The sequence below is a fragment of the Dama dama genome, chromosome 8 (assembly GCF_033118175.1).
Source record: "Dama dama isolate Ldn47 chromosome 8, ASM3311817v1, whole genome shotgun sequence".
Taxonomy (NCBI): domain Eukaryota; kingdom Metazoa; phylum Chordata; class Mammalia; order Artiodactyla; family Cervidae; genus Dama; species Dama dama.
This window is the reverse complement of record NC_083688.1, coordinates 7690490-7705589: the sequence shown is the minus strand read 5'-3', so window position 1 is coordinate 7705589 and position 15100 is coordinate 7690490. Positions and strand designations below refer to the sequence as shown.

The window sequence follows — 15100 nt, the reverse complement described above, 5'->3', positions numbered from 1 at the left end:
GTCCAACTCTTGTGATCCCATGGACTGTAGCCTGCCAGGCTCCTCTGTCCATGGGATTCTCCTGGTGCGAATACTAGAGTGAGTTGCCATTTCTTTCTCCAGTGGTACTTCTCCATCCAGAAATTGAACCCGGGTCTTCTACATTGCAGCAGATTCTTTACTGACTGAGCTATGAGGGAAGCCCGGTAAGTGCTCTCTGCAGAGTACATCAAGCAAAATTTCGGGCAGGATGTAGCGCAAGCTGGAATCAAATTTGCCAGGAGAAATATCAATAACCTCAGATATGCAGATGACACCACCCTTATGGCAGAAAGCAAAGGGGAACTAAAGAGCCTCTTGATAAAAGTGAAAGAGGAGAGTGAAAAATCTGGCTTAAAACTCAACATTCAAAAAACTAAGATCATGGCATCCAGTCCCATCACGTCATGGCAAGTAGATGGGGAAACAATGGAAACAGTGACGGACTTAATTTTCTTGGGCTACAAAATCACTGCAGATGGTGACTGCGGCCATGAAATTAAAAGCCACTTGTTCCTTGGAAGAAAAGCTATGACCAACCTAGACAGCATATTAAAAAAACAGAGACATTAGTTTGCCAACAAAGGTCGACATAGTCAAAGCTAAGGTTTTTCCAGTAGTCAGGTATGGATGTGAGAGTTGACCATAAAGGAGGTCGCTTAGCTGTGTCTGACTCTTTGCGACCCCATGGACTGTAGCACACCAGGTTTTCCTGGTGTGAGTGCCACAGGATTGATGCTTTTGAAATATGGCATTGGAGAAGACTCTTGGGAGTCCCTTGGACAGCAAGGAGATCCAACCAGTCAATTCTAAAGGAAATCAACCCTGAATATTTATTGGAAGGACTGATGCTGAAGCTGAAGCTCCAATACTTTGGCTCCGTGATGCGAAGAGCTGACTCATTGGAAAAGACCCTGATGCTGGGAAAAATAGAAGGCAGGAGGAGAAGAGGATGACAGAGGACGAGATGGTTGGATGGTATCACCGACTCAATGGACGTGAGTTTGAGCAGGCTTAGGGAGATTGTGAAGAGCAGTAAAGCCTGGCGTGCTGCCGTCCATGGGGTCGCAAGGAGTCGGACACGACTGAATGACTGAGCAACAACAAGAAACTAGGTTCCAGAATGTCTTGATCCCATTAAAATTAATCAGAAAATTGCTTTAAAGTGCGTGCTCAGTTGCTCAGTCATGTCTGATTCTTTGTGACCCTATGGGCCCTCCCAGGCTCCTCTGTCCATAGGATTTCCCAGGCAAGAATACTGGAGCAGGTTGTCATGTCCTTCTCCAGATTTAAACATGTCAAGTACAAATTGGTACCTGCCAAAAGTGTTTGTCAACGACTGAACAGCAACAAGGCCATTCACCATCTGCCTCTGTGGGGACTGCATACTGTGCGGCTGCAGTTGTTGACCTTTGACATGCCCTGAAGGCAGTTTAGGGTGGAGAGTGAGGCATTCTGTGTTCTCAGGAAACTGGTGGAACAGGTCTTTGTTGTTCAGTAGCCAACTTGTGTCCAACTCTTTGTGACCCCGTGGACTGCAGCAGGCCGGACTTCCCTGTCCTTCACTGCCTCCCGGAGTTTACTCAATCTCATGTTCATTAAGTCTGTGATGCCATCCAACCATCTCATCCTCTGTCGCCCCCTTCTCCTCCTGCCCTCAATCTTCCCCAGCATCAGGGTTTTCCCCAATGAATCGGCCCTTCACATCAGGTGGCCAAAATATTGGAGCTTCAGCTTCGGCATCAGTCCTTCCAGTGAATATTCAGGGTTGACTTCCTTTAGGATTGACTGGTTTGATCCCCTTGCTGTCCAAGGGCCTCTCAAGAGTCTTCTCCGGCACCACTGTTTGAAACCATCAATTCTTAGGCGCTCGGCTTTCTTGATGGTCTAACCTTCACATCCATACATGACTACTGGAAAAACCATAGCTTTGATTATACCATAGCTTTGACGATATGGACCTTTGTTGTCAAAGTGAGGTCTCTGCTTTCCAATACGCTAAGTTTGTCGTAGCTTTTCATCCAAGGAGTAAGGGTCTTTTAATTTCGTGGCTGCAGTCACTGTCTGCAGTGATTTTGGAGCTCAATAAAATCTGCCATTGTTTTCAGAAACTAATTTCATGATCCCAATTCTTGTATCTCCTCATGTCTAGAAAAGTCCTAAATCCCTTCATGGTGACACCAGCTCCTCTTGACTAGTAGAAAACCTTTTGTAAGGCGCTTGATTGCATTGAACTCCCCCTTCACCAACATCTTATATGTTGACCTTCCCCCACTGCCTCTTTGGAGTAATTCCATAGAGCTATCTGAGGTGCTGCAGTCTCCCAGGCTGCAGTTCTCATTCTGCCCTAAATAAAATTTAACTCTCACCCTGTGCATCTTTTTAGTCGACAACATATTCTCAGAAATTTTGTTTTTGTTTTTCCTAGAGGGAAGCTGTGAATTAGATCCTACAAAAGCATTTTGCCCTAGATCAAATTTGGGACAATTTGTCTTTTACTCTGATTAAACATGTTTATATTCCTAAAATGTTTAGCGTAGTTCTTGGTATATACAAAACTCTAGACGTCTTCAAGAGAGAGAAAAAGAAGAGAAAAAGAGAAGAAAAGAAGAAAGCCATGTTTATCTTTTAAGTCTTAGCTCTTAAAAGCCATGTTTATCTTTTAAGTCTTAGCTCTTAACTCTTGTTTAGGAAAAACTACTCAAAGTTTGGAAATAGGCTAAAAGGAATTATTGCATTTCTTTTTAATATTTTGGGGCATTGCCTAGCAGTTCTTATCAGTGATTATCCAATTCTTTAGAGGAGTGTACTTTTATTTCATTTATTATTTACTATTGATTAAAACATTTAAAAACTATGGGCTTTCCTGATAGCTCAGTTGGTAAAGTATCCACCTGCAATGCTGGAAACTCCAGTTCGATTCCTGAGTCAGGAAGATGAGATGGAGGAGGGATAGGCTACCCACTCCCGTGTTCTCGGCCTTCCCTTGTGGCTCAGCTGGTAAAGAATCTGCCCTCAAGGCGGATTATCCAATTCTTTACAAGGGTGTTCTTTTATTTCATTTATTATTTACTATTGATCAAAACACTTAGAAAGTATGTTATGCTAGATATTAATTTGTAGAAGGCTGAGGCTGAAACCGAGAAGGGCCGTGTGGGGTTCCCAGGCATGGAGATCTTTCTGATCCCTTTTTCTAGTAGGCAAGACTCCTGCCTCCGTCACCTTCCTTGATTTAGAAAGAGCGTTTTTGAATGGTTGCTAATTAAGGGCTTCCTTGGTGACTCAGGGGTAGAGAATACGGAGTCTCTTACTGTTTCTTGCGTTGACAGGATTCTTTACACTAGCGCCACCTAGGAGGTCCAAAAAGCTTCTTTCTTCCCACACCGGGAGTCGAACCCGGGCCGCCTGGGTGAAAACCAGGAATCCTAACCGCTAGACCATGTGGGAGAAGACGAGGGCGGGGCGGCCAGGAAACTACGTGAGGCAAGATGAAAGGGACCAGAGCCGTTCATCAAGTTCAGGAGAGGAACCACCCGATTGGAGGTTAAGGGGGTGCAAACAGTTTCACACCCAGTCTTGTCAAGTGGTGGTTTAGTCACTAAGTCGCGTCCAACTCTTGCGACACCATGGGCTGTAGCCGGCCAGGGTCCTCTGTCCATGGGATTCTCTAGGCAAGAGTACTGGAGTGGGTTGCCATTTCCTTCAAAGACCCTACATTTGACCCACTGTTATAAAAACCGTCATTAAATTCTCTGGATTTGAGACACATAGGTTTTTGAGGCAAAAGCCCAGTGTGTGTCTCCCATCGCCCGGCAAAGCAATAAAGCTATCCTTTCCTGCTTCACCCCAAACTCTTGTCTCTGGGATTTGATTCGGCAAGGGTGTACAGAGGCCGAGCTTTCGGTTAACGAGCTTAACTCAAATGCTTTCTGTCCAGAAAGAAAGAAAGTGAAAGAAAGAAAGAAAGTGAAGTCGCTCAGTCGTGTCCGACTTTTTGCGACCCCATGGACTGTGGCCCACCAGGCCCCTCTGTTCTTGGAATTTTTCAGGCAAGGATACTGGAGTGGGTTACCATTTCCTTCTCCAGGCGATCTTAACCCAGGAATCGAATCTGGGTCTCCCTCATTGCGGGCAGACGCTTTACCATCTGAGCCACCACAGAAACCCCATGTTATTCTGTCCAATAGCAATACAAAAATTATTTTACTAAAAAAAGATAATTCCAGGGCTCCCGTTGCAGCTCAGTGGTAAAGAATCCTCCTGCCAATGCAGGAGACACGGGTTTGATCCCTAATCTGGGAAGATCCCACACGCCGAGGAGCAGCTAAGTCCGTGCGTGCGTGCTAAGTCGCTTCAGCCGTGTCTGACTCTTTGTGACCCCGTGGGACAGTAGTCCGCCAGGCTCCTCTGTGCATGGGATTTCCCAGGCAAGAATAGTGGAGTGGGTTGCCATTTCCTCCTCCAGGGGATCTTCCCAACCCAGGGATGGAACCCATGTCTCAGGTCTTCCTGCATTGGCAGGCGTCTTCTTCACCACTGGCGCCCCCTGGGAAGCTAAGCCCGTGAGCCACAGCTATTGAGCCTGTGTTCTGGAGCCGGGGAGCCACAACTACTGAGTCCACGTGCTATAACTACTGAAGCTCGCCAACTCAACAGGAGAAGCCACTGCAATGAGAAACCTGTGCACCGCAACTATAGAGCAGCCCCCCCACCGCCCCACCGCCGCAGTTAGAGAAAAATCCTAGCAGCAATGAAGACCCAGCGCAGCCAAGAATAAAATTAAATTAAAAAGAAAAAGACAACTCCAAAGATTACTGTGTTATTGCCCTTTGGGCATTAATTGGTTGTCCTTTTTTTTTCCTTTTTGATTATGGACCTTTCATTCTCTCGGTTGAGACCATATCCACGGATCTGTTTCTCCCTCCCCCTCCCAACACCATGCAGTTTTCAGGTTTTCAGTTCCCCTGCCAGAGGTTAAACCCAGGCGGGCCACAGCAGTGAAGCCCTGAATCCTAACCACTAGGCCACCAAGCAACTCCCATCTACTGATCTGTTTTTACGTTCACCGGTCATTTCCTTGGTTATATCCAACCTATATCACATCCAAAGCATTTTTGACTGCAGATATGGCATTTTCAGTTTGGGGATTTCAACTTGGTTTTTCTTTTATAGTTTCCAACTTTCTCCTGAAATTTCCCATCTCTTCAGTCATTATGCAGATCTTCTGCAGACTCTGACAAATTCATCCATGTTATTTCAACTTTTTGCGAATTTCAACGTTTGGGTCATTTGTGGATATCTGTATATTGACTGATCTTTCTCTTCATTACAGATCACAGTTTTCCGTCTTGTTGAATGTCAAATAATTTTTAAAAATGGATTAATTTATTTATGTTTGGCTGCACGGGGTCTTCACTGCCTTTTGCTTGAGCCTTCTCTAGTTGTAGTAAGTGGGGCCTACTCTTTGCTGTGATACACAGGCTTCTCACTGCAGTGGCTTCTCACTGTGGAGCACAGGCTCTTGGCGCCCAGGGTTCAGTAGTTGCAGGACCCAGGCTCATTTGAAAGGCAGGAGCAGAGATGCCTACAGAGGACAGATGTGTGAACGTGGGGAAGATGGGGTGCAGGGTGAATTAGGAGATTGGGATTGATATATGTACATTGTCATGGGTGAAAGAGATAGCTAGTGGAAACCTGCTGTATAGCACGGGTTGCTCACCTTGGTGCTCTGTGGTGACCTAGATGGGTGGGATGGTTGCTGGGGAGGAAGATCCATGAGGAAGTGGAAAAGTGTGTACATCTAGCTGAAGTGCACAGACATACTCACTTCATTGTACAGTGGAAATTAACACAACACTGTAAAGCAACTATAATGCAATTAAAAAAAAAAAGGGAAATTTTACAATCACTCCAGAAAACAATTTGGCCTTATTGAATAAAATTAAAGATATGCAAACCTTATGACCCTTACTCCAAACAGTTGTATGCATGTACCAAGAGATATGTATAAAGTATTCATAACAATATTCTTTCTACTGTCAAAAACTTGAATGTAAACCTAAATGTCTGTCATCAGGATAAGGGATAGATTGTAATATGATTCCAAAGTGGGATATTATGCAAAAAGAATCAGGATTAAGTACAGCTCCATTCAACAAAATAGATGAAACAGAAATCTAAAGCTGAGTAAAAAAAAAAAAAGTTGCAGAAGACTATGCACAATATGATGGCTTTCCTGGGGGCTCAAATGGTAAAGAATATGCCTACAATGTGGGAAACCCAGGTTCCATCCCCAGGTAGGGAAGATCCCCTGGAGAAGGGAATGACTAACCTCTTCAGCATTCTTGCCTGGAGAATTTTTTGGAGAGAGGAGCATGGCAGGCTACAGTCTGGGGTAATAAAGAGTCAGACAAGACTGAGAGGCCTTCACTTCAATTTAGCTTCACATGTACAATATGAGCTCATTTATTAAAAGCTGAAAAAAAAACATAGCAAAACTAAACCATGTATTATTTTAAGACAGCACACATTTATAACAAAATTATTTTTAAAGTGAGGAACATTCACGAAAGTGGTTCCCTGATGGGTTGATGGTGGAGAATAGAAGATAAGATAGGGAAGGAGTGAGGAGGTAGATTTTTAAACAGCCCTGGTAATGCTCCAACTCTTGAATCAGGGCGTGTTCAGAGCCAGTTTTTAGAAATGTTACTCTTTTTTTGGCTGCTCTAGGTCTTTGTTGAGGCACAAGGGCTTCTTCTAGTTGTGGCGCACAGCCTTAGTTGCTCCATGGCATGTGAGATCTTAGCTCCCTGACCAGGGATGGAACTCCCATCCCCTGCACTGGAAGGCGGATTCTCAACCACTGCACCACCAGAAAAGTCCAAAAATGTTTCATATTTGGTATTTTACAAATACAATACAATGTGGCAGAGAAAAATTCCTGGCCATATTATTATATCTTTGAACTCCTTAATAGCTGGGATGCCAAAGACAATGGACTAATATTTTCAAAGTGCTAGAAGGCAAAGAACTTTGGAACAAGAACTTTATCTCTAGTTATACTGTCATTTAAATACTCCAGGAAAATAAATATTTATTCAAGACCTCAGGAATGTTGCCATGAAAGACCTTTGAAATGCCTCCTAAAGTAAGCACAGAGCAAGAAGAGAACTGAATCCAGGAGAAAGTGATGAGATATGGGGAATAAAGGAGAATATATGACTTAATAAATCTTATTAGTATCTAGATAGAGATTTCTCCCCTAGAGAAAGGGGAGAGAAGGGATTCTCTCCCCTCAAAAATCAAAGCAAAACAAAACAAACAAAAAAACCTCCAAACATTGCAAATGTCAGAACTTAAAACTCTATGAGCTCTTAGCTGGTAATCAGAGAAATCCAAATGAAAGCAACAATTAGATGACATTTTATATCTGTTATAATGCCAAAAAGTAGAAACTCAAGGCAATTCAAAGGGCCAGTAAAGATATGGAGAAAACAGAATTTTCCACAAATTGCTGATGGAGGGAGGCATGAATTTATGCGTGCTTTGTCCCAAAACGCTGTACATAGATAAGTATATCTCTGTTTGTCCTGTGACTCACCAATTCTACTCCTGAGTATTTATGTATATACCACCCCACTCCCTCCACTCCCCACCCCCCAAATACCAAAAAGACCTTTCACACAGATTCATAATGTGTGAGTTTCAGAAGAGGGCTTACTTGGTGCCTCAGTGGTAAAGAATCCGCCTACCAATTCAGGAGACCTAGGTTCGATCCCTGCATTGGGAAGATCCCCTGGAGAAGGAAATGGCTACCCACTTCAGTATTCTTGCCTAGGAAATTCCACGAACAGAGGAGCCTGACAGGCTACAGTTCTTGGGGTCACAAAAGAGCTGGACCCACACAAAAACATAATAATATAAAAGAAGAGTCAGACACGACTTAGTGAATAAAAACAACAGTAACATTTCAGAATATTTATTTCATGTTATGTACGTAGCTGAAGCTGGAGGCAAACCATGGTGCGTCCACCATTAAGAAGACAAATGAGAAAATATGGCCTTTGATGGTACACTATACAGTGGTTAGAAATGATGAACTGGATTTACATTCAGTGAGAAGGCAAGAAGCAGAATATCTATACCACATTTATGTAAACTTATGTACAGTCAAAACATTTATTCTTAAATGAACACTATGTTTTTCAAGACACATTCATTCACTCCATCAAGTATTCAGTAGTATTCTTTAATACTTATTATATGTCAGGTACCACTCCTGACATTGAGGATATAGTAGCAAACTAAGAACATTGTGGTTTTTATAGAACTTACATTCTACTAGAAGAAAAGAGATGATAAAGAAAAATAAATGACAAACACAAGATGAAGACTGTGGATGCAGGAGATGTGGTATATTTTTTAAGAGACTCACTGTATTTTTCTATTATTTATTTTTGGTTGCACGGTTCTTTGGTGCTGCACATGGACTTTCTCTAGTTGTGGCGAGCAGGGGCTACTCTTCATTGTGGCTTCTCTTTGCAGTGGCTTCTCTCGTTGCAGATCATGGGCTCTAGAGCACTCAGGCTTCACTAGTTGCAGTACTTGGACTCAGTAGTTGTGGCACATGGGCCTCTGTGGCATGTGAAATCTTCACGGACCAGAGATGGAGCCTGTGTCCCCTGCATTAGAAGGCAGATTCCTATCCACTGTTCCACCAGAGAAGTCAGAGATGTGCTATTTTTTAATACAGGGTGGGCATGGAAGTCCTCTCTGATAAGGGAAACTCTTTAAGAGGAGGAACAAGATTGGATATGTGGGGAATGAGAACTCTGGGCAGAGAACAGTATGTGCAAAGGTCCTGAGGTGGGAGTGTGTTTGGTATGTTTTAGAAACATTAAGTTGCTAAATGCGTGGTCAGAGTAGAGAGAGAGTGAGGCATAGGAAGAGAGAGGTGTAGTAGGCGAGGCCACACAGGGCTTTACAGGCTGTGTATTCACTTAGGGTTTTGCTTGGAGCAAAATGAGAGGTTTTTAGGGGAGGAGTGAAATGATTTGGCTTATTTTATAGAATCACCACGGTTTTTGTACAGAGCTAAGACTAGAGGCTGGGGAAGTGTTAATGAGAGATTACAGCAATCCAGGACAAGGTGATGGTGATTTAGAAGAGGGTGGTATGAGAGATGTGAAAGGCCAATCTTCAGAGAAAAAGTGAAAAGCTACCAGCGAATATCTTTAAAGACTAGGGATGGGGAACAAATACCTCAAACAAAATATTTTCAGAAGTGCTAAGCATCAAAGAAACAAATTTGACTACATTAAATGAAAAACATTTGTTCATCAAAAGATACCACCAAGAGTAAAAGGACCAGCTATAAACTGGGAGAAAAATGAGGATTTTTAAAAAAGCAGACAATTTATGAGTGAATGGGTGTTGAGGGAACTGGAGGTACCATGGATGTTGCTGAGGGTTTTGGCCTGAGCACCCGGAAGATTGATAGAAAGACTGGGAAGGAGAGTAAGTTTTGGTGAAAAAACCAGGAGTTTGGTTTGAATGTTCAGGATGCCCATTAGACACCCAAGTGGAGGTATCAGGAGTCTATTGGCCGTTTGTCTAGAATAGAATTCAGGGGAGAGCTCTGAGGTTACACTTTTAGAAGCTGCAATAGATAGGAGGTATTTAAATCATGGGATTTTTTTTTTTTTTTTTTTGGATACAGTATGTACTCTTGTATCTCACTTCTTCTTCTTCTTTTAGTATTTATTTATTTGACTGCACTAGGTCTTAGTTGTGGCACCTGGGACCCTTGGTCGTCCTTGCAACATGCGGGGTCTTTAGCCGGGACACACAGGGTCCCCAGCTGCCGCACACAAACTCCCAACCGCAGCATGTGGGATCCAGTTCCCTAATCAGGGATAGAACCTGGGCCCTCCTGGGGAGTGAGGAGTCTCAGTCACGGGACCACCAGGGAAGTCTCTAAATCAGGGGATTTTTTTTTTTAAAGTTTATTTATTTTTAAATGAAACAAAGATGAATATTTTTAATGATAAAAGGTACACTTCACAAAGAAGACAGACATCATAAACCATTAGATACCTTAACCACAAAGATAAATAAAGCAAAAATTAGAAGAAAAATATAAGGGAAAAGAAAACATATTTAATCATAGTGAGACACACTAACATTTCTCTGAGAATATTTTATCAAGTGCAGAAAAAATAAGAATAGGAACATCTTGACTGATGTCATTAATAATTTCAATATAATAGATTTGTATTTAATTTATTTATATTAATCATATCCTACACAAAAAGTCAAGGAATTAAATGAAGTCACCAAGGAATGAGCAAGAGAGACTGAGATCAAGCACAGAGACACTTCTTTATTTAGAAGGAGGGAAGGTGGTGAGGAGCCAGCAAAGGGGCTGGAAAGAAATGGTCGCTGAGGTTGGAAAAGAACTAAGAGAGGGTAGGGTTCTGGAGGGCAAGCGAGAAAGTATTTCCAGAAGGTAGGAGCAATAGGCTGTGCCCAATTCTACTGATAAGTTGATAAAATGAGGCAGCACTAAAGAGTTTTGGTAAAGTTAACTTAATGCAATGATGAAATTAAAAGCCTCACTAGAAAGGGCTCTAGAGAGACCAGAAGAAGTGGGTAAAGCAAGTAGAGATGGTACTTTGTGTGTGGGGGGGGCGTGCAGGGGGCTTGGAAGAACTCTATTTCCAGTTACCACCTCTGCTCTCCATTCAAACGGTGATATAAATAGAATAGAAACACACACACTCACTCACACACACACACTCATATACAAATCAGGTCATGAGATTAGCAGCTAATCCCTTACCTCCCCAGTCAATGCCGGATCAGGTCACAGGTTTTTAAAAAAGATTTTTTAATGTATTTGGCTGCACCTGGTCTTAGTTGCAGCTTGCAGGGTCCTCAGTCTTTGTTGCAGCACTCAGGTTCTTTAGTTGAGACATGTGAACTCTTAGTTGCGGGGTCTAGTTCCCTGATCAGGGATGGAACCCCGGCCCCTGGCATTGGGAATGCAGAGTCTTAGCCACTGGACCATCAGGAAAGTCCCAAGTTTAAACGATGTTTATCCTCAGCTCTTTTTGCTTCCCTCTCTCTCCAGGGCTCTGGCCTTCCCTGAAGGCTGCACCATCAGGAGGGAAAAGAGATGCAGACCTTGGAAAAGGCTGTGTGGCAGTTTGGTCATCTGAGAACAGGTCGGGGGGCACACGGAGTGGGCTGCCATCCCCCCTCTCTCCTCCAGCCTTCTTCATTGACCCAGGTACCACCCCCCCACCCCATCAGAATGGGCCCCAGTTTCCCCCTCAGTCAGTCTCTCCCACCAGGAAGCTTCCATAAGCCTCTTATCCTCCATCAGAGGGCAGACAGACTGAAAACCTCAGTCACAGAAAACTAACCAGTCTGATCACATGCACCACAGCTTTGTCTAACTCAATGAAATGATAAGACATGCCATGTAGGGCCACCCAAGATGGACGGGTCATTGTAGAGAGTTCTGACAAAACGTGGTCCACTGGAGAAGGGAATGGCAAACCACTTCAGTATTCTTGCCTTGAGAAGCCCATGAACAGTATGAAAGGCAAAAAGATAGGATACTGAAAGATGAACTCCCCAGGTCTGTAGGTGACCAATATGCTACTGGAGAAACAACTCGAGAAAGAATGAAGAGACAGAGCCAAAGCAAAAACAACACCCGGTTGTGGATGTGACTGGTGATGCAAGTAAAGTCCGATGCTATAAAGAGCAATGTTGCATAGGAACCTGGAGTGTTAGCTCCATGAATCAAGGTAAATTGGAAGTGGTCAAACAGGAGATGGCAAGAGTGAACATCGACATTTTAGGAATCAGCGAACTAAAATGCACTGGAATGGGTGAATCTAACTCAGATGACCATTATATCTACTTCTGTGGGCAGGAATCCCTTAGAAGAAATGGAGTAGCCATCATAGTCAACAAAAGAGTCCCAAATGCAGTAATTGAAGGCATTCTCAAAAACAACAGAATGATCTCTGTTTGTTTCCAAGGCAAACCATTCAGTATCCCAGTAATCCAAGTCTATGCCCTGACCAGTAATGCTGAAGAAGCTGAAGTTGAATGGTTCTACAAAGACCTACAAGACCTTCTAGAAGTAACACCCAAAATAGATATCCTTTCCATTATAGGGGGCTGGAATGCAAAAGTAGGAAGTCAAGAGATACCTGGAATAATAGGCAAATTTGGCCTTGGAGTACAGAATGAAGCAGGTCAAAGGCTAACAAAGTTTTGCCAAGAGAATGCACTGGTCATAGATAGCAAACACCCTCTTCCAATAACACAAGAGAAGATTCTACACAAGGACATCATCAGATGGTCAATACTGATTTTGGACTGATTATATTCTTTGCAGCCAAAGATGGAGAAGCTCTATAGAGTCAGCAAAAACAAGACCAGGAACTGACTGTAGCTCGGATCATGAACTTCTTATTGCCAAATTCAGACTTAAATTGAAGAAAGTAGGGAAAACCACTAAACCATTCAGGTATGACCTAAATAAAATCTCTTATGATTATACAGTGGATGTGACAAATAGATTCAAGGGATTAGATCTGATAGACAGAGTGCCTGAAGAACTATGGACCAAGGTTCATGACATTGTATAGGAGGCAAGGATCAAGACCATCCTCAAGAAAAAGAAATGTAAAAAGGCAAAATGGTTGTCTGAGGAGGCCTTAGAAATAGCTGAGAAAAGAAGAGAAGCTAAAGGCAAAGGAGAAAAGGAAAGGTATACCCATTTGAATGCAGAGTTCTAAAGAATAGCAAGGAGATATAAGAAAGCCTTCCTCAGTGATCAATACAAAGAAATAGAGGAAAAAATATGATGGGAAAGACTAGAGATCTCTTCAAGAAAATCAGAGATACCAAGGGAATATTTTATGCAAAAATGAGCGCAATAAAGGACAGAAATGGTATGGACCTAACAGAAGCAGAAAATGTTAAGAAGAGGTGGCAAGAATATACAGAAGAACTATACAAAAAAGATCTTCACGACCCATATAATCATGATGGTGTGATCACTTACCTAAAGCCAGACATCGTGGAATGTGAAGTCAAGTGGGCCTTAGGAAGCATCACTACAAACAAAGCTAGTGGAGGCAATGGAATTCCAGTTGAGCTATTTCAAATCCTAAAAGATGATGCTGTGAAAGTGCTGCACTCGATATGTCAGCAAATTTGGAAAACTCAGCAGTGGCCACAGGACTGGAAAAGGTCAGTTTTAATTCCAATCCCAAAGAACGGCAACGCCAAAGAATGGTCAAACTACCGCACAATTGCACTCATCTCACACACTAGCAAAGTAATGCTCAAAATTCTCCAAGCCAGGCTTTAACAGTACATGAACCGTGAACTTCCAGATGTTTAGGCTGGTTTTAGAAAAGGCAGAGGAACCAGGGATCAAATTGTCAACATCCGTTGGATCATTGAAAAAGCCAGAGAGTTCCAGAAAAACATCTACTTCTGCTTTATTGATTATGCCAAAGCCTTTGTGTGGATCAAAACAGACTGTGGAAAATTCTGAAAGAGATGGTACTACCAGACTACCTTATCTGCCTCCTGAGAAATGTGTATGCAGGTCAAGAAGCAACAGTCAGAACTGGACATGGAACAACAGACTGGTTCCAAATCAGGAAAGGTGTACATCAAGGCTTTATATTGTCACCCTGCTTATTTAACTTATATGCAGAGTACATCATGAGAAATGCTGGACTGGATGAAGCACAAGCTGGAATCAAGATTGCCTGGAGAAATATCAATAACTCAGATATGCAGATGACACCATCCTTACAGCAGAAATCAAAGAACTAAAGAGTCTCTTGATGAAAGTGAAAGAGGAGAGTGAAGAAGCTGGCTTAAAACTCAACATTCAAAAAACTAAGATCATGGCATCTGGTCCCATTTCTTCATGGCAAATAGATGGGGAAAGAGTAACAGACTTTATTTTTGGGGGCTCCAAATCACTGCAGGTGGTGACTGCAGCCATGAAATTAAAAGATTCTTGCTCCTGGGAAGGAAAGTTATAACCAACTTAGACAGCATATTAAAAAGCAGAGACATTACTTCGCCTACAAAGGTCCATCTAGTCAAAGCTATGGTTTTTCCAGTAGTCATGTATGTATGTGAGAGTTGGACTATAAAGAAAGCTAAGCACTGAAGAATTGATGCTTTTGAACTGTGGTGTTGGAGAAGACTCACAAGAGTCCCTTGGACAGCAAGGAGATCTAACCAGTCCATCCTAAAGAAATCAGTCCTGAATATTCATTGGAGAGACTGATGCTGAAGCTGAAACTCCAATATTTTGGCCACCTGATGTGAAGAACTGACTCAAAGGAAAAGACCCTGATGCTGAGAAAGATTAAAGGTGGGAGGAGAAGGGGACAACATGGTTGGATGAGAAGGGGATGAGATGGTTGGATGGCATCACCGACTCAATGGACATGAGTTTTAGTAAACTCCAGGAATTGGTGATGGACAGGGAGGCCTAGCATGCTGCAGTCCATGGGGTTGCAAAGAGTCGGATACCACTTAAGGACTGAACTGAACTGAACTGAATTCTACTGATAAGTTAATAAAATGAGGCAGCACGAAAGAGTTTTGGTAAAGTTAACTTAATGCAATGATGGAATTAAAAGCCTCACTAGAAAGGGCTCTAGAGAGATCAGGAAAAGAAGTCAGTAAAGCAAGTAGAGACAGCACTTTGTGTGTGTGTGTGTCGGGGGGTGGGGGGTGGCTTGGAAGACTCGAGAACTCTATTTCCAGTTACCACCTCTGCTCTCCATTCTAACAGTGATATAAAAAGAATAGAAACACACACACTGACTCACACACACACACTCATATACAAATCAGGTCATGAGATTAGCAGCTAATCCCTTACCTCCCCAGTCACTCCCGGATCAGGTCAAAGGTTTTTAAAAAAGATTTTTTAATTTATTTGGCTGCACCTGGTCTTAGTTTCAGCTTGCAGGATCTTCAGTCTTTGTTGCAGCACTCAGGTTCTTTAGTTGAGACATGTGAA

General features: G+C 42.7%; 1 non-coding gene across 1 annotated transcript; it reads right to left on the bottom strand.

The window, feature by feature from the left end:
- Positions 1-3393: 3393 nt before the first annotated feature.
- On the bottom strand, positions 3394-3465 carry TRNAE-UUC (transfer RNA glutamic acid (anticodon UUC)). The gene has a single exon. It is a non-coding gene; the product is annotated as a tRNA-Glu (tRNA).
- Positions 3466-15100: the final 11635 nt, after the last annotated feature.